At 32.7% G+C, this 27,283-nt stretch overlaps 1 pseudogene; it reads left to right on the top strand.

Annotated features, from left to right (window-relative positions):
• Nucleotides 1-1,582: 1,582 nt before the first annotated feature.
• LOC114165295 lies at nucleotides 1,583-3,366 on the top strand (annotated as a pseudogene).
• The last annotated feature ends 23,917 nt before the right edge of the window (nucleotides 3,367-27,283 follow it).

Below are 27,283 nucleotides of genomic sequence, written 5' to 3'. Positions count from 1 at the left end.
TATACATATATATGTATATATATATACATATATATGTATATATATATACATATATATGTATATATATATACATATATATGTATATATATATATACATATATATGTATATATGTATGTATGTATATACTATGCGTGTGTACATGGTTAGAGAATATCATAAATTTGAAAAGGAAATAACATTCCATTCAAAGTTTGAAAGGCAGAAAAGATAATATGAGGATGAAGAACTTATGATTTAACGGAAGAGGCCATGCCATTAAAAGATGTTTCAAGATAAGTGTTAAATTAAATAGGCACTTGATCATATGATTCAATATAAGATTCAATTAAGAATATAAATTTATCTCTCCTAAATACTAGGAAGTGTCTGAAGAGAATAATAAAGTTGTATTGTATGTACCAACTGTACAAACCGTGCTGAATAGAGTATAACCAACCGCTCAAATGTGGAAAGTCATTATTAAAATCAGCTAAACATCTAATTAACATAACATGTCGTTAAGAATGTTTAAAGGAAATTGGGTCGTAATTAGTTCATACCTAATAAAAAGCCCATGGAGAAAACTATAAATACACGTCAAATGTGTAGTTGTTCAGACATTCATTAAACTTTTAATATAACGTTAATTGTTTAAACCGATTGAACCTGAGCTTAGATTAGCATTGGAGCACCTTTAAGAAGTAACCCCTCATTAGTTGGAAAATAGATTACCCTGGCACGAAGAGGATAACACCAGAGTCAAAAGACCAGGAAATTGTTTTAAGTGGACGTTCAACCCTATACCCGAAACAAAAGTCAAAACCATCAAAATAGTATAAATTCAAGGAATAAAGAATCATGTTTCTTTTTTCCTTTTTCATAACCTTTTGGACCAGAAAAGGAGTGATTTTTTTAGAGTCAATGTAGTTTTTATATGATTGATTTACAAAAGTTTATGGTCCCTCTTTAATGAAGATGATAATTTCTCTTTGATTAACCCCTTTTTCTTAATAAGTAGATGCCAATGATTTTTATTTTGTGTTTGTTTGTCTTTTATAAAATAAAACCATTTAAATAAATTGGTTTACGTACATTCACAGATTTCTCTTTGATTAACCCCTTTTTCTTAATAAGTAAGTGCCATAATTAATGTTATTAAAATAATATTTCTTTTCCCTTTATTACCTATTTATTTGAATAAACTTCCTTTTGTTAAATTTATATGATTGATATTTTTTTTTATCTTTTAAGCATAATTTAGCCCAAAACATACTGTCATATAATATTAGAATGTTGATATTTAAGAAAACAAACTACAAAAGTGAAATCATTTCAAGTTTACCCAAACAAATCATTAATCAAGTTGTGTTTACATCTACAAATCGTTGAAAAGTTCCCAAATAGTTTTGTAGATCTGTAAACTATGTGAATACAAGTTAATTTAGGTTTAAATACATTATCAAACACCTTATAAATCGAACTAAAAAGAGACAACCAACATCAATTTAAAATTTAGTTATGCCAAATATATCATCATTTAGTGATTCACCCTATATAAACTAGTAATTAATTTCATATACTCATAAATTTACCTGCTTTAAAATTTCAACTATCATACGTCTTCATCTAAGAACAAATCATCACCATGATCAACACAATATCTCTTTCTTATATGGTATGAACATTTTATTGTCAATGTTCTATTAGTTTTCCTTTTCTTTTCATTCTTATCCACTTGACACATTTTCATTGCACTTTGAAACATCCACAAGATTATCAAATGAATGACCTTATACAGATATTTTCATGGCTAATGGTATCAATTTTTGTGTAGGTTCATGTGAGGACTATCTCTAGAGGAGCAATAATTTTATTTTCAATAATGATGTTGCTATTTGACAAAACTCACTCAATTGTTTTAGAGCCTGATGAAAATCATATAAAGTCAGCTACTTTTTTGTCTGAAAATTTTGAAGTGGGACCAGGAAAAATGTGGTGAAAACATTATTAGATATTGACTTTCCAAGGGGTCACATTGGGGTCAAAAGTTTTGATGTTGAAGTAGTTGATGAAGATGGTAATTCAGTACCGTTGTATGAAACTTACCTTCACCATTGGTTTGCTGTAAAATATATTGAAAACATTACCATGTCACAGTACATTAAACAATCTCATGACCTTCGCAATGGTATCGAATTTGAAAGAAATGATGGTGCATGCCAAGGTTTTTTACTTCCACATTATTGGGGCTTGGGAGCAGAATCACGGGGAACATCTTCAAATCTTCCAGATCCTTTTGCAATTGAATTAGGTAATCCTACGAAAATAAAGCATGGGTTTAAAGAAAATGGTTGTTTAGCATCATGGTTATTGATACACGTGGAACACAAGATAGAAAAGGTTGTACAGAGTGCAGGTGTAAGCTTATGAATCTCCCAAAGGACTTTTACAATGTCACAACGGGCATTAATGGTCAATTGTTGCCTAGAAATTATAAAGGAGGACTCTTTTGTTGTCAAGATAACGTACAATGCAAATTAAGAAATGGTTTTCGTGGCCCAACGAGAAAGCTTTCCCTAAGATACAAAATAAAGTGGGTTGATTGGGATGAAAACCAAGTGCCTCTTAAGTTCTACATACTTGATTCAACTGATCATGTAAGATCAAACGGTTCTACACCAATTCATGATTGTCAGGTAGATGACTTATTCAATACATACAATACTTTACAAATCATAAGCAAACTTTTGAAACTCATCTATTTTCCAAACAAAAGTATTAGGCTATTAATTACTTTTTTCGTCGGTATGTGAGTAAAATTAATTTCTCAATTTGTTATAGGCAGAGTATACGATCCCGAGAAATCATTACAATGACATCCCTCATATTAAGAAAGCAAACATACCAATGACAAAAGGTGGTTATCTTGTATATGGCACTGCTCATATGCACACCGGTGTTGTTAATGTTACTCTATATGGACAGGTAATATTTGATATTTGTTGTTCCCATATAAGTTGTATCATGTAGTTAAACTTACATTAAATTTGGTGTAATTCATATGTTCATTAGGAATGCATTTTGTTCTTGTTTCTATATTTCTATAAGAAATTAACAAGTTTATTGAATCATCTCTATATTTACGATTATGCTTAACTTAGGATGGAAGGGTTTTATGCACTTCAAATCCAAAATACGGAACTGGAAAAGAAGCAGGAAATGAAAAGGGTTACCTAGTTGGAATGTCAGTTTGTTATCCTAAACCCGGTTCTATCAAGATCGAAGATGGTGAAATTCTAACACTAGAATCCGTATATGAAAACAAGTTTCGTACCGGAGCTATGGGGCATTTCTACATTTACTTGGCAGACCAAATAAGTATTTGAAGGAAATTTGATGTGAAGTAGTTATTTATCTTTCTATAATGACTTATATAATTTGTAGTATAATTGTAATACATCAATACCAATTCTAGATCATCATTATGTGTATTAATGTTGTGTTACTTTTAATCCATTACTTGGTTTACGATCATGTTCTCTTGGTGGGTTATATGGTATACAATCATTTTTATGCTAATTGATATTATACATAAAAAAATAAAGTTTTTGTTAACCAAGTGTCAAATTGAATCCCTTAATAATAAAAGAATGTGCGGAGTTAATCGCGAATCAAACCAAAGTGAAGATGAAGTGAAAGGAATAAGCACAAAAGTTGAAAATGATTAAGTTTTCTCTCGTATTATGCAAGCTAGTTTTTTTCCATCCATGTAGAGATCCCTACAATTCACTTTTTTAAAGGGGAATTTAAAAACTTATGTTAAATCTTCTGCACTTATATTAATTGGTAATACATTTTTAATAAATTATACATTCTTTCAAGAAATTAACTATCTTAATGCATCATTGCTAAATTTATGTTTTTCATATTTAATTTTAAAATAGGTTTAATATATAAATATCATTTCAAATTATTACTACGTGTATTATTTTTGGTTTACTTTTAACCCACCGCTTAGTTTATGATGGTTTTATTTGAGTTTTAGTGTTTGGTTGATGCATTGTTTGATATATATATATATATATATATATATATAATATATATATATATATATATATAGTTATTGTTTTGCTAACAATACACTAAGAAAATCTCGTTTACTAATTGAGCTTATAATTTAAAATATGTTTTGAATTAAGTGTCATTTGAGTCGGAGAACAATAAAAATACTTGTTTAAAGTGAGGTGCAAATAACACAAAAATGAACATTACGAAAAAGAAATAAATGAAAAATTGAAAATGAATCGATCATACTCCATATCATGACAGCTAGATATTGTTTTGATCACATCTATCTAAATAATTAAATTTTAATAACAATAATTTTCATGTATACTAATGTTGATATTCATTTATATCAGATATTGAATTGTTTAATTTTTAATAAATATATATATATATATATATATATATATATATATATTAATATTCTTATTAATTGAATATGTTAATTATTACAATCCCTTGTAAATGAAATAAGTACTTAATATTTAGGTCACTCTTGATGACTTAAATCCTTAAGTAGTCCTTATATTTTTTACTCTCCTAAATACTTAATATTTAGATTACTCCTTATGACTTAAATACTTAAGTAGTCCTTAAATACTTGGTTTACGCTTATGTTCTCTTGGTGGGTTATACGGTATACAATCATTTTTATGCTAATTGATATTATACTTAAAAAATAAAGTTTTTGTGAACTTAGTGTCAAATTGAATCCCTTAATAACAAAAGAATGTGTAGGGTTAATAACGAATCAAACCAAAGTGAAGATGAAGCGAAAGGAATAAACACAAAAGCTGAAAATGGATAAGTTTTCTCTCGTATTATTCAAGCTAATGTTTTTTTACATCCATATAGAAATTCCTATAATTCACTTTTGTGAAAGGAAATTCAAAATATGTAGGATGATTAATGATCTTGACTGATTGAATCAAATTAGAAAGTTCTTGAAATGAAAAAAAAAAATAATGAATTTTAAAATTTAAATAAAAAAATGGAAGAAATTCTTTGCTCTAAATTGAGAGAATGCTAAATCTTCTTTGACTTATAACAATGTATTGGCGAAATATATAACAACCTTTATTATGTATGGCTTAATTATATTTTAAATCTATAATAAATTTGGGAAATCTTCCCTCAAAAAATGGAGTGTCTTTTACCTAAAGTTAAAGAGAAAACACAAAGGTCAAAATAGTTTCGTCCATTGGGCAAAGGATAGAAAATTTGAAACTTGCCCTTTTATCTACTTTTGATATATGAAAATACGTTTTCTTCATGATGTTGCACACAAGTCATTGCTTCCACTCTCAACATTTGAAAGAGCTTAAGTTATTATTTCATTAAAAAATCTTTCGCTTTCCACTTTATCAAATAGGCATAATTGGTGATTTAGTCATCTAATTTGTTGGTTTCGCTCATTTTAGTCCTCTTATTATTTTTTGATTCAATTAAGTTCTCCAATTTTTTAAAAAGATTCAATTTAGTCATTTTCATTAAATAAATGTTAACACTGTGACCGTACATACCACGTGTCATTGTGGAATTTTCTATTTTATTTTTTTTTATTATTTTTTTAGATCAAAAACATAAACTGCCATGTGTTAGGCTATGATCCTTCCACATGTCAATTCATGAATGTTTAATTTTTTTGATTTTTTATCATAATAAAAGAACCACGTGTCATGTCATGGTTGTGCCACGTGCCAGTATAACAATTGTTTTTGTTAATTTAGTCCCTCTGTTTATAATTTTAATTGAATTTAGTCCCCTTATTTTTTAAATTGATCCAATTTTGTCCTCTCCAATTTAAGACCAAATTCATAATTAAGCTTAATTAAAATATTTTTTTATCATTTGTACATTAAATCACTCCCTAAATACTCATATTATTTCTCTCTTAGATTTTTTTTCACTTGTAATTTTCACACTTGAATTTTTGTACACTTGTAAGAAATAAAATAATTTGACAAGCTTTATATAATTATTCATTTGTTGTAAGTTATTGGTCTTATATAGGGTTTGTGATGTTAGGTAAAATTTTGATTGGGTCTTTAGGGTTTATCATAATTAGATCATCAGGCCCACTACGCAATACCAACAGCTTGAAGATGCTTCTAGAATTTGGGTTTCTCTTACTTTTCTAGTTAGCCCTTTACAACTTTTGTATTTTTCTTAGAGACCCCTAAGACTATCTGTTTAAAGGGAGCTCTACCAAGTGTAAAAGGGTTGAACATTTTGAATCAAAACACTCTTGTTTCAACCATTTTTTCGTGAGCTAAGCCCTCCTTCTAGAAGTGGAAGAACTCTTGCCTTATCTTGCTTATGCAAGTGGCGACACCATATCACTCATCTCTAGAGCTTGGTTTGGCTTTGCCCCCTCTATGAGTGGCGTGCTCCACTTCCATAACCATTACTTTCGTCTCTTCCATTTTACTTTGTTCTTCTTCTTTCGTTGCAATTTCATTTTGTGTTTCCATCCTTATTTTAATTGTTAAGAACTACAGTCCATCTCTTTTTTCTATTGAACTCTTGTAAAGGAACCTTCACATATAGATAACTTGCTATCTTAATGTCCAATGGGGATTTCCTTGAGTTTTCCTAAACAATTATTCACCATATTCCATAATCTTAAAAGGAAACAAGATAATCTTTCATCATTTGGTATCTAGAGCTTCGGTTATCTTGAATATGGTGTTTTTCATATGTTATCCAAAAAATACTTTTCTAGGAATCTCTTCTTGAAGTTTTTCTAGCTCACCTCTTCTTCCCTGGTCTGCATCTGTTGTTGCATTCCAACCCACCAATATTCCGCATCACTCACCAAGAGAAAAGTAGCATATGCCAGTTTCTGCTAATCCGAGCAAACTAGTACACGAAATATCTTCTCGCAATCCCTAATCCACGCATCTGTGTCATCAGGAGTGGCCTTACCATTGAACTTGGCTGGTTTGTGCCTCATGAAATCATCCATGGTGACCGGTCGTGGTGTAGACTGTGGTAGCACCACCTGTTGTGGTTGCATAGCCTCAACCAATCGGTGAATTGCATGGACAATTTCATCAACTAAGTTATTGGCACCAATTCTTCTACCTCTTCCGCTAGCCATTTTCTAGTTCTGGAACATAGGGTATCATACACCATTACAATTTATCTCAGAAAATTCATTATAAATACACACCACACAATAACACAAATTTCAAGAACTCTACAATTCAATAAATTTATCCTAATTTCACAATCACGATAAGCTCATCCCCAAGGCCCAAAAATAATTTTGAAATCATATGCTTTGATACCAAATGTAACATCCTAGATGGATATTACTATATAAAGCATGTATCATATAATTTCTTTTGGAATTTAAAATAATATATAAAGTTCCCAAGTGCGGACCAAGTGCGGGAAAATTTAAAACTTATCTTGTTGCAGTTCAATTACACTACTCCATCTTTATGACAAGTTCATAGTGGAGAAAACATCATAAAAAATTTATTAGAAAATGCCTGAACTAAAACATAGTGAAAAATCCCCCATAGTCTGCCCTGCTTCATCTCTATGAATCAACATGCTCACCTAGGTTCACATCTGCTACCGCGTGACAAGTCACATGATCATCGCCAAACACAAAGAGAAAGGATGAGTAGAGAAAGAAAATAACAAAATAAATAAATAATAGATTTAACCTTAACGCAAGCCATCAAACCCATCCATGCAAATCCATCTGCAATGGATCATTGCCTCTGCACTATCGCCTGGCATTGCCTAAGCGTTGCTATTCCTGCAGAGAACAAATAAGATGAGTTAGGCACTAGTATCACCTTACCATGTAGTCCGTTATCTCCTCAGTTGGTCTCTCCCCAGTTGATACATGTCAGCTTGAACCCAGGAGGGGTTACCTGCAGAAGAGTCTCCGAAGCTCAAGTAAGTCAAAGCTCTCAAAAAGTCAAATCAGTGATTAATGAATGCGTACCTTTAATTACTGGGGTCCATGCGTATTTATAGAGCATTAATGATGTCTGGTTATCCAGTGGGCCGGGCCTTGGCTTGGGCCCTAGCTTGGGCTGTGAGTGGGCCTGGGTCCTAATCCAGGCCCTTAAGGTCTATTGAACGCGGGGGCTTCCATTTTACCAAGTCTTCAAGAGCGGTCTGATTCGTTTACTTCTTAACTTATCAGATGTCGTCCTTGGCCGCATACTGTCCATGTTGGCCACTTTGTTGTTACTTTAGCCTTTATTCAGTTAAGTTTGAGTCCATGGCAGCCCAAGTCGTGTACTTGGGTTGTCTCTGGCATGTACGTGACGGTTATCATTTATATGGTTAAGTTGACCAGGTCCGGTACAAGTTAGGCTGACTCGGCCTAGGTTGAATACTTGGCTGCCTTGATGCATTGTTTACTTATTTGATTGAGTTTGGTTAGGTGTGGTACAGTTGCGAAGCGAAATTTTGCTCTAGCCCACATGGTGGTAATCCCATGCCACCAGGTGCCACGAGCTAGTGGCCCCTCTATTTGTGACTTATCGCCTGGCGAAAGCATATCCGTCACCAGGCGCCACACCAGTAAAAATGAATTCTACTGGTTTAGGCACTGTAGAATTGATCCTAACACATTAAGCAATCATTTCTACACAGCTAGAATACCAAGTGTGTATTTTCACAATTCAACATACCTCCAAAACAGTACCAAATCTTTTCCTTAGCAACCACATTGTACTGACTTTACTTTTATAAAAAAAAAATATTTTCGCACATTCCATAATTTAACTTATAGACTGTTCAAGACTTAAAACGAACCTGCAAGCATCCTATTGCCATTATATACCTATAAAAAAAATAAACACCATTGCCACCACTAAGCACGTAAACTTTAAAGCATTGCTACAATTTCCCCAATTCAAATAATTCTTTTGCAGTGCCCACAACTCCATTTATATGCATAAAATTATTAATACTACAAAATAAAATACCAAAAAAAATGAACATCACAGTTACTTCTTATATTATATTATAATAATACTAAAGTTTCAACCAAATGCAATAATCAAAATCGTGATTACCACGTGCTTATACAATCATATTGGTTATATAAATATCTAACCACAATTATTTCGGTTAACAATATAATCATATGCCAGATTCATCACTCCTCCCAATGACAAGTTAAACTATTTTTCACTTTTATTTTACCTAAAATGAACACTTATTATTATGATATATTATAATCCTTTCTTCCTAAAATAAAAACTGATGACTTATAAATTATTAGAAATCATTTGAATTTCGTGAAATAAGGAACCACATCCAATTATCTTTAGAATTTTATAAATTCAAATAAAGAAAATACAATATTACTATAACCAATTCAACCATAAATCTAAATTCTACGTTCCTAAATAAAACAAATATACACTAATGGTAATATTGCACGCTACTTACATCTTATTTTAATTCTTGTAATATATCCTTGGTTTTGTGAAATCTAAATTTCATTTCACCTCTCGAATCCTTTTAATTATCTTCCAGTGCATCCAATTCTCCCAAATAATTTCCTAATTTCCTAATTTTAACCCACGACACTTTTAATTCATGCCCACCCAATTTCTCTCTAACCAACACCTCTATAGATGCCAATCTATGAAAAATGCATCCAGCCTCAAGGAAAAAAATTATTTACGAGACCCTAAATACTTTACTTCACTTTCGCATCACTAAACACTAAATTCCCACACTTTAACAGCCTTACAAATTATAATTCAAACACAACACTACCTTTGGGATAAACAAGCAAAACAACAATCATTCAATGGCTTAAATTACATACAAATTCTTAGTTGTATATTCATTCATATTCAAATATTATCAACATCACTAAACAACGCATACTCAGATAAAAGAAGGAGATCTAGTTAGCTCCCCTTACCTAGTTTCCTTACTCCTAGTGTACTCTCACTAATCCATTCTCGTCCCCAACGCTTCAACCTTTGTTCCCACTCTAAAAACTCCTTTCCAGCACTCCCTTTTCTCTCCCTCAATTGTAAATTTCGTCTCCCTATGCCTTTCCTTGCTGCCACACTTTATGACTCTATGCTTTCTCCCTCACCCTCTTCTCCCTCTCAATTTTCAGCCCTCAAAATAAATAAATAAAAATACTAAAGCGAAAATTAATTAATAGCTAAGGTTAATGGCCATTAACTTGTGCTTTTACTTCCCCTCTCAATTTCCAACCCTCAAAATAAATAAATAAGACCACCTTAAGCCATGCTTCCACATTCACAATATATTTGCAAAATGAAACAAAATTAAATAAACATACAAAATTAAATTAAATAAACATACACAAGACTCGAACCCAAGTCCTCTCAACATAACCAAGTGCTCTCAACCACTTAAGCTAACATTATTCCTTGTCTAGGGTTTATCAAGGAACTCCCTTAGGGTATTCTCAACCCACCATTACTTGTACTTTATTAATTATTATTTGTATGAATTTCCTAGGTCTTACATTCCCCCCAACTTAAAAGAATTTTCGTCCTCAAAAATTTCACTTACCAGGAAATAAGTATAGATATGATTCCTTCATAAGATCCTCCATCTCCCACGTTGCCTCTTGCGTTGCTTCATCCCAAAGGACCTTTACTATTCGAATCTCTTTCCCCCTCAACTTCGTTACCTGAGAGTCCAATATCCTTACTGGTCTCACGTCTAAAGTCAAATCATCCTTGAGTTGGACATCATCTGCCTCTAGTACATGAGTGGGATCCGTAATGTATTTCCATAATTAGGACACGTGAAACACATTGTGCAAGTTTGCCAGATGTGGTGGCAACGTGATCCCAAATGCTACTTGTCTAATCCGCCTTTTAATCTGATATGGCCCTATGAACTTCGGTGTCAACCTTCTAGATATGATCGCCCCCAATGCTCGTGGTCGGAGTAACCCTGAGGAATACATGATCCCACTCCTCAAACTCTAGTGGCCTTCTTCTTTTTTCTGCATACAAATTTTGTCTGTTCTGCGTCGCACGCATCCAGTCTTGAATTAATTTGACTTTCTTTGTCGTCTTTTGTAACGACTCTGGTCCAATAGTTACTGACTCTCCATCCTGGTACCAACAAAGCGGTGTTCTACACCTTCTCCCATATAACGCCTCATACGGCGCCATTCCAATATTTGAGTGGTAACTATTGTTGTATGTGAAATCCACCAATGGAAGTACTTCACTCCAACCACCCAAGTGATCCAATAAACACGCTCTAAGAAGATCTTCCAATGACTGAATCGTCTGTTCAGATTGACCATCCGTCTGTGGATGATAAGCGAAACTCATTCTCAATTGGGTCCCCAACACTGCTTGTAATGATTGCTAAAATCATGAAGTAAATCTCATATCACGATCTGATACTATGCTTGCAGGAACCCCATGTAATATGACTACTTCCCGAATGTACAACTCAACAAGTTTACCCATGGACATCCTCAGATTGATTGGTAAGAAATGACCACACTTCGTGAGTCGATCAACTATCACCCAAATGGCATCATGTCCCTTTACAGATCTAGGCAAGTGAGGCACAATGTCCATGGAAATACTATCCCACTTCCACTAGGGTATGTCCAGCGGTTGTAAGGTACCTCCTGGTCTTTCTATAGAAGGCAACTATGGTCGTGGCTTTGCAACTGTCTTTTTATTGGGACACCTGTCTGCAAAATGGCCTATTTGATCACACAAAAAGCACTTTCGCCCTCCAACATTGCCCCCTATATTTCGAGTAAGTCAGGGACAATCTCTCTTCAAATGTGCTCCCCCACACTGGTAACATTTCAATCCTTTTGACGATGTCTATGGTCGGTTGTAAGGCGTCTTCTGTTGTATAGCCTTGACAACATTTCTCTGTGGCCTCTCTACTCGGCTAGGCCCAATCTCTAACTGTTCCACACTCTTCACCTACTCCAGCAAAAGGGGAAATTCTTGGAACCTGAGTGGAACTAGAACCCTAAGCAACTCATGTCGTAGACCCCTCTCAAACTTCTAACAACGCCATTCCTCTGTGATATTTTGCGTAAAAAACCCTTCCATATACTCAAACTTGTTAACATAAGCCTGTACGGTCATATTACCCTATTGTAGAGTCAGAAATTCAGCATCCTTCTCATGCTTAGCGCTATCCAGAAAATACTTTTCCAGGAACCTCTTCTTGAAGTTTTCCCAACTCACCTCTTCCTCCCTGGTCTGCATCTGTTGTTGCATTCCAAACCACCATTCCGCATCACTCACCAAGAGAAAAGTAGCATATGCCAGTTTTTGCTCATATGAGCAAGCTAGTACACGGAATATTTTCTCGCACTCCCTAATCCATGGATCTGCATCATCAGGAGTGGCCTTGCCATTGAACTTGGCTGGTTTGTGCCTCATGAAATCATCCATGGTGATCGGTCGTGGTGTAAGCTGTGGTAGTACCACCTATTGTGGCTGCATGGCATCAACCAATCGGGGAATTGCATGGGCAATTTCATCAACTAAGTTATTGGCACCAATTCTTCTACCTCTTCCACTAGCCTTTTCCTAGTTCTAGAACATAGGGTATCATACACTGTTATAATTTATCTCGAAAAATTCATTATTAATACACGCCACGCAATAACACAAATTTTAATAACTCTACAATTTAATAAATTCATACTAATCTCATAATCGCGATAAGCTCACTCCCCAAGGCCCAAAAATTATTTTGAAATCATATGCTCTAATACCAAATGTAACACCCTAGGTGGATATTACTAGATAAAGCATGTATCATATAGTTTCTTTTGGAATTTAAAATAATATATAAAGTTCCCATGCGCGGGAAAATTTAAAACTTATCTCGCTGCAGTTCAATTACACTACTCCATCTTTATGACAAGTTCATAGTAGAGAAAACATCATAAAAAATTTATAAGAAAATGCCTGAACTAAAACATAGTGAAAAATCCCCCATAGTCTGCCATGCTCCGTCTCTATGCATAAACATGTTCACCTGGGTTCACATTTGCTCCCGCATGACAAGTCACACGATCATCGTCAAACACAAAACAGAAAAGGTGAGCCAAGAAAGAAAATAACACATTAAATAAATAATATATTTAACCTTCACCCAATTCCTCTCATTCATTTTTTAATTCATCAATTACTTTCCATATTCTACCCCAATCTCATAACCTATATGAGAAAGATCCATTCACCACCTTGGTCTTTAGGGATTATCATGCTCCCACAAACCTACCCGCTCGTGGTCCAACTCTACGGACCTCCCCGCCCATAGTTCAATTCTACGAACCTGCCTACTCGTAGTCCAACATGCGTGAACACCTACTATGAACCTCCCCACTCATTGTAGCCGCAAGTGTGAGCACGAAACATACGAACCTCCCTGCCAATGGCGGAGCTTCTACAGGGCAGGGTGGGGCCACGCCCCCCCCCCCCCCCCAATTTTTATTTTTTAATTTTTTAAAATTTATATATTGAATTTTTAATATTTTTATAAAATTTTAAATTAAAAATTAATAAAAATTAAATTATTTATTTTTAGTTTAATTATGTTTTAGGTTCATGATAAATTTGATAATTTTCAATTGAGTTGTGATAAATTTGTGTGATCCCTCGAGAAGTCTCTGATATTAACTTTTTTTCTTAATGGAATGATGTGACTCTTAAGAGGCTGACGTAATTATTATCTTTCCATGTCTGACTTGTTATCTATATCATTTTATTATTTTATTATATTATTATTTTAAAATTTTGTAATTTATAATTTTATAATTTATTATAGTTAGCATTATTTTTTTTTATCTCATGAGCCTTTGCATGCTCACTTTTTATTAAGATAGAAGAAAAATTAATGTACTATGTGTTTTTTCATAACAAGTTTTCAATTGTGAATTGATTATTAGAGTTTTCTTTTATTAGTTATATATTTGAATTTTTCATTAGATTATGATAAACTATTTTTGAATTTCAAACTTAAAAATAATAGGTCAATTGATGAAGAGTAAAAGAATTTATATTTATTTTTCAAAAATAATAAAAGGAAAACTACCCACGAAGATGAAAATGAAAACAAATTCAAATTCTTTACATAAACCAGAATATCGTACTTATAATCCAATTGTTCAATTCGAGGAGTCATTTCTTAAGGTTACAAAAATTATAGGTGATGATGAATTTGATATTAATTCTTTGAAACAATATTATACAGGAAAACATATTCAAATTTGAGAATATTCAATTAGTAAAAAAGATGAAATTATGAGAGTGTATCTAAAATGGTGTTCATATCAAATACAAGTTCAAAATTTTGAATATATTAATTTGGCTCCCCCATAATTATTAGTCAAGATCCGCCACTGCTCCCTGCCTACATCAATCACGCATCTCAAATCTCCGTTAATAACCACGTCGCTCGTAACTAATCCAACATGTCCCTGACCAAGCCATCAAACTCATCCATGCAAATCCATATGCAATGGATCCTTGCCCCAACACTATCGCCTGGCATTGCCTAAGCGCTGCCAAGAGAAATTGTGCTCCAGCCCGCATGGCGGTAATTCCATTTCACCAAGCGGCACGCGCTAGTGACCCCTCTATTTGTGACTTATCACCTAAAAGCTCATTTTCAACACTCCCTTTTCTCTCCCTCAATTGTAAATTTTGTCTCCCTCCACATTTCCTTGCTACCACACTTTCTGACTCTCTATTTTTTTACTCACTCTCTTCTCCCTCTCAATTTCTAGCCCTCAAAATAAATAAATAAAAATACTAAAACGAAAATTAATTAATATCTAAGGTTAGTGGCCATTAACTTGTGCTTTAAATTCCCCAACGACTGCCTTTACATCGCCCTTCTATTTTCTCAGAGGGGAGCTCTAGAGTTTCTAGGTTTTTCCTTCTTTAGCAAAAATATTAAACATGAAAAAGAATAACTCATGCTAACCTAGACTCAAACTCACACCCTTCCACACACCAAGTCTATGCACAACCAACAAGCTATCACATGATTCATGTCAATTCTTATGTACATACCACCTTAAGCCATGCTTCCACATTCATAATATATTTGCAAAATAAAACAAAATTAAATAAACATACTAATGGTATACACAAGACTCAAACCCATGTCTTCTCAACATAATCAAGTGCTCTTAACCACTTAAGACATGCTTTCCTAGGTCTTATACCAAGTGTCAAATTGAATTCCTTAATAACAAAAGAATGTGTAGAGCTAATTGCGAATCAAAGCAAAGTGAAGATGAAGTGAAAGGAATAAACACAAAAGTTGAAAATGAATAAGTTTTCTCTCGTCTTATGCAAGCTATTTTTTTCCATCCATGTAGAGATCCCTACATTTCACTTTATTAAAAGGGGATTTAAAAACTTACGTTAAATCTTCTGCACTTCTTATATTAATTGGTAATACATTTTTTAATAAATTATATATTCTTTCAAGAAATTAACTATCTTAATGCATCATTGCTAAATTTATGTTTTTTCATATTTAATTTTAAAATAGGTTTAATATATAAATATCATTTCAAAATTATTACTACATGCATTATTGTTGGTTTACTTTTAACCCATCGCTTAGTTTACGATGTTTTTATTTGAGATTTAGTGTTTGGTAGATGCATTGTTTGATATATATATATATATATATATATATATATATATATATATATATATATATATATAATTATTGTTTTGCTAACAATACACTAAGAAAATTTTGTTTTCTAATTGAGCTTATAATTTAAAAGATGTTTTGAATCAAGTGCCAATTTGAGTCCGAGAACAATAAAAATACTTGTTTAAAGTGAGGCGCAAATAACACAAAAATGTACATTAGGAAAAAGAAATAAATGAAAATTGAAAATGAATCGATCATACTCCATATCATGAAAGCTCGATATTGTTTTGATCACATCTATCTAAATAATTAAATTTTAATAACAATAATTTTCATGTATAATAATGTTGATATTCATTTATATCAGATATTGAATTGTTTAATTTTTAATAAAAAATTTTAATGTTTCAAGACCTTCTATTATTTATCTTATGAAATAAAACTACTTATATATATATATATATATATATATATATATATATATATATATACATATATATATATATATATATACATATATATATATATATATATATATATTAATATTCTTATTAATTAAATACGTTAATTATTACAATCCCTTGTAAATGAAATAAGTACTTAATCTTTAGGTCACTCCTGATGATTTAAATACTTAAGTAGTCCTCATATTTTTTACTCTCCTAATATTTTGAATTCAATTTTAAAAATATAATTATTTTTATGTATTTAAATTAATTTTAAATACTAATTTCGGTATTCACAATATCAAATGTAAACATCGATATAACACGTTATCAAAGCAATAATAATTCAAAAAAGAAATGTATACATTATCATGATTGAGATTACCTAAAATAACCACAATATAAATTTAAAAGACTAGATGGAGGTTTAGATCGTTAACCTCTATCAAAACTATTAACCTAAAACCCAATCAAACAGAAGCAACCACTCGCTACGACGAAAGAAAATTACCATTTACATCACCAATGTACCTAGGAACCCAATCGTCGGAGCAACGACCAAGGAAGATAGCCAATATTTTAGAAACGTGAGGCAGAAGTGTGTCAGGTTTTACAGAGGGGGTTTCATTGGGGAGAACAACACCAATGAGATCTGAGCCCAACCACATAAGACACTGACACCACTCTCAACCCAAAACCTTAAGGCAATAGGTTTATGGGTCTTTATTCTTATATAGTGCTCTATTTTCTCAATTCTGGTCAATGGGGGACTTAGACTCACACTTGGATTCTTAACAATCTCCCCCTCAAGGGTGAGTCCCTTCAACCACATTGGTACACTCCCCCTCCAACGGAAGCTGCCCAACCACGAGTACTCCTTTTCTGCCCTTTTCTGTATCGCCGTTATTCTTAACGGGACACGCTTTACCTGGAACCCTTACCTGGGACTTTTGCCAGGAAGACTTTCGATACTAGGATCATACTGCACTCGTTTGAGCCAGTTTTAACCATCGACTCTGATACCACTTGTCAGGTTTTTAAGGAGGGGGTTTCACTGGGGAGAACAACACTAATGAGATCTGAGTCTAACCACATAAGACACTGACACCACTCTCAACCCAAAACCTTAAGGCAATGGGTTTATGGGCCTTGATCCTTATATGGTGCTCTACTTTCTCAATTCTGGTAAATGTGGGACTTAGACTCACACTTGTATCCCTAACAATCTCCCCCTCAAGGGTGAGTCCCTTCAACCACATTGGTACACTCCCCCTCCAGCGGAAGCATTCCCAACCACGAGTACTCCTTTTCTGCCCTTTTTCTGTACCACCGTTATTCTTTCCTTTATTGCCTTGTTCCTAACAATTGGTATCAGAGACGATGGTTAATACCGGCTCAGACGAGTGCAGTATGGTCCTAGTATCGAAAGTCTTCTGACAGTGTTGGTCAGGTAAGCGTGTCCCGTTAAGAAAAGAACGGCGGTACAGAAAAGGGCAGAAAAGGAGTACTCGTGGTTGGGCAGCTTCCGCTGGAGGGGGAGTGTACCAATGTGGTTGAAGGGACTCACCCTTGAGGGGGAGATTGTTAGGAATCCAAGTGTGAGTCTAAGTCCCACATTGACCAGAAATGAGAAAGTAGAGCACCATATAAGGATCAAGGCCCATAAACCCATTGCCTTAAGGTTTTGGGTTGAGAGTGGTGTCAGTGTCTTGTGTGGTTGGGCTCAGATCTCATTGGTGTTGTTCTCCCCAGTGAAACCCCCTCTATAAAACCTGACACTACATAACAAGGATGACTTACTTGAAACTTGAACGACCAATAGTGGAAAGAGTAACATGCATTAGGAAATTGTTGTCTAACACAAAGGAACATGAGGTAAAAAATGTGCAGTGATATTTTCGTTGTTAAAATCAATTTTTTTAGGTGGGACGTCGTAAGGTTCATTAAAAATTTTATGATATACCTCATTTCACAACATTGTCTGTCATAAATTTTAAGATAGAGGTCGCACGTTTGACGTAAATTTGTTTATATTTCTGCACGACCTCCATTTTTAACTCACTTTGTCAGGTTTTACAGAGGGGGTTTCACTAGGGAGAACAACACCAATGAGATCTGAGCCTAACCACATAAGACACTGACACCACTCTCAACCCAAAACCTTAAGGCAATGGGTTTATGGGTCTTTATTCTTATATAGTGCTCTACTTTCTCAATTCTAGTCAATGTGGGACTTAGACTCACACTTGGATTCCTAACAATCTCCCCTCAAGGGTGAGTCCTGTGACGAAAAAAAAATTCTATTTATTTATTTATTACAGTATACTTATAAAAATTTAGAGGCAAAAATTTATACACTAATATATAATTATATTTAAAATATTCACATTTATATGTATATTTACAATACTATATACTTCCTATATCCACATTGTTTAGTACATTTTATATTTCCTACACTAGAAGAGGAAGAAGGGTTATTTATTTACAGTTTCCCCCCTTCATATGCGGTTTATCAAACAGGTGGAGGGAAAAGGTTATGGATAGGATTCATTTGGACTGTTGGGGGTAAATAAAAGGTAACTCCGATTTGTCCTTCGATGACAATCGGTGCATTCGGAGCAGAGAGAAAAGTAATGGTAGAGTTTCCCGTTCCCTGAAATGTTACAGAATTATTCACTACATTGGTTTGCCATGCATTTCCCGGAAAAACAGCCACAATGTTGGCGAAGAAGGGATCAGGCGTGTTCGTAGCAGCCATCTATGATAATGTTATAAAAACTTGTTTTTCGCACACAATCAAAAGAAATAGGGAAGTGAGACAAATATCACAAAAAAAAACATATCATAATAAAATAAAATGGAATAAAAATTCTCCCAAAACCATGAAACTGAATTTTTATTATACTTTTATAAAGATATTGATTAATTTTGTAGTGACTAGTCAGGATAAATGAGCTCATGGCCAACAAAGTAACTCAAGAACATATCATCTTGAGTAATACTAACTCGTTTAAATCCCCAAGGTCATACCTCCAACTACAATAATCAAATCTTTATTTATCATAAATTTTATTTCAATGAATAAAATGGGTCAATACGTAACTAGAGATAAATATAAATAAGTAAATGAAAGTAAATATAAATTGAATAAATAGGATCAGTGCATAACTGGAGATGAATATAAATAAATAAATAAATAGGATTGGGAACTAAATATAATTTAGAATGAGGTTAGGGACACCTCACTTAGGGTAAATATCGAGATAAAATAATTACAAATAGATAAAAAAAATCAAAGTAAAAAGATAAAGTGATGGATGTCTCCTCCCTTTACCTTATTTATCGTGAAAATTATACCAAGGTTGTACTAAGACTTTGATGATAAATTAATTTTTCTCTTTTTTCTTTTTCCTCTTTCTTCCTTCTCACACGCAGAGCTTCTTCTTCTGTTCCTCTCTTTTTTTTCTTCTTTGGTTCTCAATATCTCTCCTTTCTTCCTATTCATTCTATTTATATTCCTATTTGTAATGATTACATTAGTTCAACCTTAACCTCATTTCCTTTGGTTTTGCTTTTTACGTTCCAATTCAATTACTCGTTCGTAGATCTTTTTCTTCCTCACAGTAACATGATAAAGTGGCATTTATTGTCATGTTATCCTTTCATATTTTATTATTATTATTTTTTTCAATAGCTTTTACGTTATCTACTTATCATTCTTTTATTCTCTATATATATATAATTTTTTTTTCTTTAACAGAATTACCTTATACGGTAATCATTGATTATTAATTCCAATTATAAAGTCTGATAGTTTAATTTGAATATATATTTCATATATAAGTGATTTTAAAAAAAATCTAATTAATCTTATATTTTAAATTTGTCCTCAAGAATTCTTAAATTATGTGAAAAAGATAATTATAATTTCATAAAATAATCAAAAAAATATATATATATCTCTCTTTTATTTTATTTATTTATATTATTATTATTCTATATATATATATATATATATATATATATATATATATATATTGGATGTTACAATTTTCCCCTACTTATAGAAATTTCGTCCTCGAAATTTTATTTTATTTTTTTTTTTATTTTTTTTGACTAAAATAAATGAGGATAAATTCCTCTTATTTTTTTCTTCTAATTCCCATGTAATATCTCCATTAGCTTCATTCCACATGACCTTCACTAGAGGGATTTGTCTGCCTCTCAATTCTTTGATCTTCTTGTCCATAATCTGTACATGTATTGCGTCAAATGTAAGGTTATTCTTTAATTGTACTGTATCAGGTCTTATCACATGAGTTGGATCAGAAATATATTTTCTTAATTAAGACACATGAAAGACATTATGGAGATTTGAAAGGAACGGAGGTAAGCAAATTTGATATGCAACAAGACCTATTTTTCTAAGAATTTGGTAAGGGCCAATAAACCGGGGAGTGAGTTTCTTTGATTTCATCACTCTACCAATTCCAGTGGTTGGTGTTACTTTCAAGAATACATGATCACCTTCTTGAAATTCAAGAGGTCGTCTTTTCTTGTCAGCATAACTTTTTTGTCTACTCTGAGTTGTTCTCAATTTTTCCCTAATCATTTTGATTTTCTCGGTTGTATGTTGAATCATGTCAGGACCTAACACTGAATTATCACCGGTCTCAAACCAACACAAAGGTGTTCTACATTTCCTTCCATATAATGCCTCATAGGGTTCCATACCTATGCTAGAATGGAAACTGTTGTTATAGGTGAACTCAATCAAACGCAGGTATCGATCCCAACTATCAGAATTTTCTAACACACAAGCTCTCAGCAAATCTTCCAAAGATTGAATGGTTCGTTCAAATTGTCCATCAGTTTGGGGATGATAAGCTGAGCTAAGGTGAAGCTTGGTACCTAAGGCTTGATGTAAACTTCCCCAAAATTTTGAAGTGAATATAAGGTCCCTATCAGATATAATACTTATTGGAACTCCATGTAACTTGACAATTTCTCTTATGTATAAATCAGTCAATTTTTCCAATGAATACCTAATGTTAATGGGTAAGAAATGAGCAGACTTTGTTAACCTATCCACGATAACCCATATGGAATCAAATTTTTGAATGGTTTGTGGGAGGCCAACTACAAAATCCATTGCTATACTATCCCATTTCCATTCAGGTATATCTAAGGATTATAGCATTCCTGCTGGCTTTTGGTGTTCTATTTTAGCTTTTTGACAAACTAGACATTTTGCTACATATTGCGCCACTTCCTTTTTCATTTTGGGCCACCAAAACATTTTCTTGAGATCTTGATACATTTTTGTTGTGCCCGGATGTATGCTTAATTTGCTTTTATGTGCTTCTTCTAGAATCATTTCCTTAATTTCCTCATTATTGGGTACACACATCCTGTCCTTAAATCTTAAAGTTCCGGTTTTATCTATGCCAAAATTCTCCCCACCCCTTTGACCTATCAATTTCTTTTTCTTATTAATTAACTCATCACTTTCTTATGCCTCATGGATTTGCTTTTGTAAATTGTTAATGATCTGAATGGAGTTTAATTGCATTTTATCATGGCTTAGGGTGACCGACAAATTCATGTCTCTAAATTTTTCTAACAAATTCATTTCATGAATCATTAGTGAAGAGACATATGTAAAGATTTTCTGCTTAACGCATCTGCCACTACATTTGCCTTACCTGGGTGGTACTGTAATTCAAAATCATAATCTTTCAGAAATTCCATCCATCTTCTTTGTCTCATATTTAATTCTTTTTTGTCAAACAAGTATTTGAGACTCTTATGATCACTAAAAACTTCAAACTTTCCACCATAAACATAATGTCTTCATATCTTAAGTGCAAAAACAATGGCAGCTAGTTCTAGATCATGGGTTGGGTAATTTTTCTCATGTGTTCTCAGTTGCCTGGAACTATATGCCACTACCCTTCTATCTTGCATAAGAACACAACCTAATCCCATTTCGGAAGCATCACAAAATATAACAAAGTGTCCAGTAGGATCAAGTAATGCTAAAACAGGAGAAGTGGTTAATCTTTTCTTGAGTTCTTGAAAACTATTTTCACATTTTTCTGTCCACACAAAAGCTTGGCCCTTTTTGGTGAGTTGGGTTAAAGGCAAAGCTATTTTAGAAAATCCCTCAATGAATCTCCTATAATATCCTGCCAAACCGAGAAAACTGCGAATCTCAGTCACTGTTTTTTGTGGTTCCCATTGTAAAACTGCTTCTACTTTGGTCGGATCCACTGACACTCCGTTATTGGAAATCACATGTCCTAAGAATTTTACTTCCTCTAACCAGAATTCACACTTAGACAATTTAGCATACAATTTCTTTTCTTTCAAGATTTGCAAGACAATCCGAAGGTGTTCCTCATGTTCCTCAAGAGTCTTAGAGTAAATAAGAATGTCATCTATAAAAACAACCACAAATTGATCTAAAAATGGATGAAAGATCCTATTCATGTAATCCATGAATATTGCAGGAGCATTGGTCACACCAAAAGGCATCACTTGATATTCATAATGACCATACCTAGTTCTGAAAGCAGTTTTTTGTATGTCTTCTGCTTTTACTCTAATCTGATGATATCCGGACCTTAAATCTATTTTAGAAAATACAGAGGCTCCTCTCAATTGGTCCATCAAGTCATCTATTCTAGGAAGAGGGTATTTATTCTTTATGGTGAATTTATTTAATTGACGGTAATCTACGCACAACCTAAAACTTCCATCTTTCTTTTTAACTAACAAAACAGGGGCTCCCCAAGGTGACACACTAGGACGAATGAACTGTTTTTCAAGTAACTCTTCTAATTGTTTCTTCAATTCTGCTAATTCAGAGGGTGACATCCTATATGGTGCCATAGAGATTGGTCCAACTCCAGGCATCAGATCTATGGAAAATTCAATTTCTCTGTTAGGTGGTAAACCAGGAATATCATTGGGAAAGACTTCAGGAAAATTTTGAACAACTGCTATATTTTTCAACTCAACTTCCTCTTTTATTTCCATAGAAGATAATAACAAGTACCCTTGAATTTCATTCCTTAAAGGCTCACTTTTTGAATTGGTAGGTGATTTTAGAAGATTCTCAGAGTTTGGAAATATCACTGATTTCTTAGCACAATTCAAAAGGACTTGATTGGAAGATAACCAGTCCATACCTAAGATTACATCTAATTGAGATAAAGGTAGACATATTAAATTTACAAGGAATTTTGTATTCTCAATGAACAGTGGACAGTCTAAAAAAACTCTATTGGTTATTACTGAGTCATTTGTGGGAGTTGAAACAACCAAACTAGTTTTTAGAAAAGAGGTTGACATATTAAGATGTTGAACACAATGATTGGAAATGAATGAGTGAGTTGCACCTGAGTCATACAGTACATTTAAAGTTTTTCCTTTAATAAAACACATACCTTGAATTAGATCATGGTTTTTAGCATCTTCAGCTCCAGTCATGGTGTACACTCTTCCTGTTGTGGTAGGTCTTGTCTTGGTTGCAGTTGGATTGAAATGTGGCTTCTGTTGTCCACACTCAGAGAATATGTGACCAGGTTTCCCACACTTGAAACAGACAGGTCCTTTAAGGTGACAATCTTTAGCATGATGACCTTGTCCGCATTTAAAGCATCTGATATGATCATATACAGGTCTACTAGAATTTCGTGATGAAGATTGGTTGGATTGGGTCCTCCATTGTGGACGATTGTAAGGTTTTCCCTCATTGCGTTTATTTTTATTTGTCTAGGGTCCAAAATACTTTGGTTTGATATTTTGGTTGTTCTCAAAATCTTCCAAAAATCTACACTTGTGAATAAGCATAGGAAAATCAGCAATTTCTAGTATCCCTACTGCTTTTCCCAATTCATCTCTAAGTCCATTTTCAAATTTTATACATTTCATCCTTTCCTCTGGGTGATAAAAGAAAGTAGAGTATTTTCCTAATTCTTCAAACTTAGAAGCATATTCCCCTACAGGCTACAGTCATACTTCCTTGCTTCAACTGCATAAACTCTATTTCTTTTGCTCTCCTCACATCATTAGGGAAATATTTTTCTAAAAACCTTGTTCTAAATACATCCCAGGTAATAATTATTCTTCCTCCTTCAAGTAATCTCCTAGTACCATCCCACCAATATTCGGCTTCTTCTATTAACATAAATACAGCATAATTCACCTTTTGGTTGTCAGCGCAGTTCATAACTCGAAATATCTTCTCCATTTCTTTAATCCATAATTCAGCCTTTTCAGGATCATATCCTCTAGAGAATTGTGGGGGTTTGTTTCTCCTAAATTCAGCTAATCCTTGTGATTTAGGGTTTCCTTCAGGTCTTTGATTCCTCATTAGAGCAGCAGCCATGTCTCGGATAGCTTGCATTGCTTCAGTTAATTCATTGTTTCTTCTAATGTTTGCTATCTGGAATTGTATGAGTTAGAAAGAAAAAAAAAACAAATATATATATATATATATATAATGAGCACATTTCACAGATCTCGCATGAAACGTCGCTCTGATACCATCTAATGTGACGAAAAAAAATTCTATTTATTTATTTATTACAGTATACTTACAAAAATTTAGAGGCAAAAATTTATACACTAATATATAATTATATTTAAAATATTCACATTTATATGTATATTTACAATACTATATACTTCCTATATCCACATTGTTTAGTACATTTTATATTTCCTACACTAGAAGAGGAAGAAGGGTTATTTATTTACAGTTTCCCCCCTTCATATGCGGTTTATCAAACAGGTGGAGGGAAAAGGTTATGGATAGGATTCATTTGGACTGTTGGGGGTAAATAAAAGGTAACTCCGATTTGTCCTTCGATGACAATCGGTGCATTCGGAGCAGAGAGAAAAGTAATGGTAGAGTTTCCCGTTCCCTGAAATGTTACGGAATTATTCACTACATTGGTTTGCCAAGCATTTCCCGGAAAAATAGCCACAATGTCGGCGAAGAAGGGATCAGGCGTGTTCGGAGCAGCCATCTATGATAATGTTATAAAATTTTGTTTTTCGCACACAATCAAAAGAAATAGGGAAGTGAGACAAATATCTACAAAAAAAAAAAACATATCATAATAAAATAAAATGGAATAAAAATTCTCCCAAAACCATGAAACTGAATTTTTATTATACTTTTATAAAGATATTGATTAATTTTGTAGTGACTAGTCAGGATAAATGAGCTCATGGCCAACAAAGTAACTCAAGAACATATCATCTTGAGTAATACTAACTCGTTTAAATCCCCAAGGTCATACCTCCAACTACAATAATCAAATCTTTATTTATCATAAATTTTATTTCAATATTAAATATATAATTATATAAATAAATAGATAGGATCAATGAATAATTAAAATAGATATAAATGAATAAAAAGGGTCAATACGTAACTAGAGATAAATATAAATAAGTAAATGAAAGTAAATATAAATTGAATAAATAGGATCAGTGCATAACTGGAGATGAATATAAATAAATAAATAAATAGGATTGGGAACTAAATATAATTTAGAATGAGGTTAGGGACACCTCACTTAGGGTAAATATCGAGATAAAATAATTACAAATAGATAAAAAAAAATCAAAGTAAAAAGATAAAGTGATGGATGTCTCCTCCCCTTACCTTATTTATCGTGAAAATTATACCAAGGTTGTACTAAGACTTTGATGATAAATTAATTTTTCTCTTTTTTCTTTTTCCTCTTTCTTCCTTCTCACACGCAGAGCTTCTTCTTCTGTTCCTCTCTTTTTTTTCTTCTTTGGTTCTCAATATCTCTCCTTTCTTCCTATTCATTCTATTTATACTCCTATTTGTAATGATTACATTAGTTCAACCTTAACCTCATTTCCTTTGGTTTTGCTTTTTACGTTCCAATTCAATTACTCGTTCATAGATCTTTTTTTTCCTCACAGTAACATGATAAAGTGGCATTTATTGTCATGTTATCCTTTCATATTTTATTATTATTATTTTTTTCAATAGCTTTTACGTTATCTACTTATCATTCTTTTATTCTCTATATATATATAATTTTTTTTTCTTTCACAGAATTACCTTATACGGTAATCATTGATTATTAATTCCAATTATAAAGTCTGATAGTTTAATTTGAATATATATTTCATATATAAGTGATTTTAAAAAAAATCTAATTAATCTTATATTTTAAATTTGTCCTCAATAATTCTTAAATTATGTGAAAAAGATAATTATAATTTCATAAAATAATCAAAAAAATATATATATCTCTCTTTTATTTTATTTTTTTATATTATTATATATATATATATATATATATATATATATATATATATATATATATATATATATATTGGATGTTACAATTTTCCCCTACTTATAGAAATTTCGTCCTCGAAATTTTATTTTATTTTATTTTTGACTAAAATAAATGAGGATAAATTCCTCTTATTTTTTTCTTCTAATTCCCATGTAATATCTCCATTAGCTTCATTCCACATGACCTTCACTAGAGGGATTTGTCTGCCTCTCAATTCTTTGATCTTCTTGTCCATAATCTGTACATGTATTGCGTCAAATGTAAGGTTATTCTTTAATTGTACTGTATCAGGTCTTATCACATGAGTTGGATCAGAAATATATTTTCTTAATTAAGACACATGAAAGACATTATGGAGATTTGAAAGGAACGGAGGTAAGCAAATTTGATATGCAACAAGAATGGAAACTGTTGTTATAGGTGAACTCAATCAAAGGCAGGTATCGATCCCAACTATCAGAATTTTCTAACACACAAGCTCTCAGCAAATCTTCCAAAGATTGAATGGTTCGTTCAAATTGTCCATCAGTTTGGGGATGATAAGCTGAGCTAAGGTGAAGCTTGGTACCTAAGGCTTGATGTAAACTTCCCCAAAATTTTGAAGTGAATATAGGGTCCCTATCAGATATAATACTTATTGGAACTCCATGTAACCTGACAATTTCTCTTATGTATAAATCAGTCAATTTTTCCAATGAATACCTAATGTTAATGGGTAAGAAATGAGCAGACTTTGTTAACCTATCCACGATAACCCATATGGAATCAAATTTTTG

This window comes from Vigna unguiculata, chromosome 10 (genome assembly GCF_004118075.2).
Source record: "Vigna unguiculata cultivar IT97K-499-35 chromosome 10, ASM411807v1, whole genome shotgun sequence".
Lineage (NCBI taxonomy): Eukaryota > Viridiplantae > Streptophyta > Magnoliopsida > Fabales > Fabaceae > Vigna > Vigna unguiculata.
The sequence above is the reverse complement of the archived record's forward strand: the minus strand, read 5'-3'. Positions and strand labels throughout refer to the sequence as shown.